This window comes from Camelina sativa, chromosome 14, assembly GCF_000633955.1.
Source record: "Camelina sativa cultivar DH55 chromosome 14, Cs, whole genome shotgun sequence".
Lineage (NCBI taxonomy): Eukaryota > Viridiplantae > Streptophyta > Magnoliopsida > Brassicales > Brassicaceae > Camelina > Camelina sativa.
The window spans coordinates 26,782,147-26,784,432 of NC_025698.1; positions in this window are offsets into that span (position 1 = coordinate 26,782,147).

Here is a 2,286-nt window from a genome sequence, read left to right on the forward strand (position 1 = left end):
ATATAACCCATTTAGCCATTGGGTTTTATATTATTGGGTTTGGATATATAAGTTTAACCCATTATAATAAATGGGTTGGGTTGAACCCGCCCACGAAAGTCTCGAACCCACATGGGTATGGGTCAGGTCGGGTCGGGTTACCCATTTTGACACCCCTACACATAATCCACATAAGTCCTAAAACATAAGTCTTAAATTATAAAATCATAAACACTAAAACCTAAACCATGAATTTTTCCAAAAATCCAAAACCTAAAACCCTAGTTTCTACCACATGAACCCTAAACCCTAAACCCTAAATCATCACATGGTGATGTGTTACTAGTATCCATAAATTGTATGATAAATCTGAAGAAAACATTGATGGAGGTGGTCAAGAAGGAGTCAATGATGATGGAGATGGTGAAGGAGGCAACGATAGAGCTTATGCTGTTAGAGGTGATGAGGATTGTTTCGGTAGAGTAGATGATGATAAGGAAGATGAGGCTTGCGATTCTGAGGCCACTCAGAATTCAGATGATGAGGATGGTGCTGAAACGACCCGACCTGTTTTTTTTTAATAATAAATAAATAATAAATATAAACTACAGCTAGTGGTCCCATACCCACTAGCCACCTAACCACAATCACAATCAACAGCGGAATAACAATACCAATAACCAATAAATATAAATAACCAATAATCAGAAACATAACCAATATCCAAATATCCAATCATCAGGAAAAAACATGAAACCATCAACCTAGTAATGTTTCTAATGACTCAACTCTAACAACCTAGCAATGCCAGATAACATCCAATCGAGTCCCTAGAACATCCTCCTCTTCATCGCCTTGATTCCACGATCACACTTTGCATCTACCTGCACCACAAACACATATTGAGATGCATGAGTATTTGATAAACACACAGTGAGGCAATCCTCCCATCTACTGGTCTATACATACAAGCAAAAGTGATATCAATGTTCCAAATAATCAACAAACAAGACATACAAACCAGGAAACCAAACATGTCTCGTTGGAAGGGAGGTGTCGACCGACACCTGCCAAGTTTCATCCAATCGTAGTGCTAACGATACAACCATTTCGGACAATACTCCATAGCCCGAGTCAGTCTGGTAGGTAAGCTAAATGGTCGGTCGAACTCAGTGAGTACGACATCGAGGTCCAAACTCGAACTTGTGCCAAGGCACAAGTCTTAGTAGACTTCCTTATAGATCTTCCGCTGGCCGATTCGGCCGACATCAACACTGAATCCCTGTGGACTTTGCATGTGGATGGAGCATCTTCAAAAACAGGTGCAGGAATTGGAGTTCACCTCACCTCCCCCATGGGTGAGGTGATCGAACATTCATTTCACCTGAACTTCAATGCATCTCACAACAAAGCCAAATATGAATCATTTCTCGCTGGGATCGGCCTCGCAGCAGATATCGGTGTCAGGAAGCTCAGAGTTTTCTGTGACTCTCAGTTAGTCACCAACCAATTCTTGGGGGAATATGAAACTAGAGACGGAGAAATGGAAGCTTACCTAGCTTTGGCTAGGGAATATGCGGTAAAGTTTGACGACTTCAAAATCACCAAAATCCCCCGCAGTGAGAACTCAGCCGCAGATGCACTGGCATCGGTAGCCTCGACTTCGTATCCCACAACTACTCGAGTTATCCCAGTCGAGGTCATCGAGTATCCGAGCATACGTTTAGAAAACTCGAGTGGGATAACCCAGGAAATGAAGAAAAAGATGGCTGCCGAAGAAGCAGCTCACGATATCTCATCTAAAGTAGCTTCAACAACAGATACGAAGACTTCGGAAGGTCCTTAGTCGCTTGTCAACGACCAAGAAATTAGTGCAGAACCTCGAGATCCGTAGAGACCTGCCTCAATTCCGGACCTCTCTGATCTTCCACCTCTACTTTTGGGCAATGCGAACACTGACAATTGTGGGGCAGGAGACTAGCGGAGCCCAATATGGGCTTACCTGGATAAGGGTGATCTCCCAGCTAACAAGTGGGCAGCCAGAAAACTTAAAATTGTCAGTGCACGGTATTGCATCTATAATGAAGCGCTCCTACGCCGAAGTATAGCTGGTCCTTATCTAACGTGTGTTGCTGGCGTAGAGCCCTTGACGTTAATGCAATCTGTTCATAATGGCCCCAATGGAAATCACTCCGGAGGTCGGACCTTGGCCTTCAAAATCAAAAGGCAATGGTACTTTTGGCCTACCATGGTCGCCGACTGCGAAGAATATTTCCGAGCTTGCGAGAAGTGTCAAAATTATGCTCC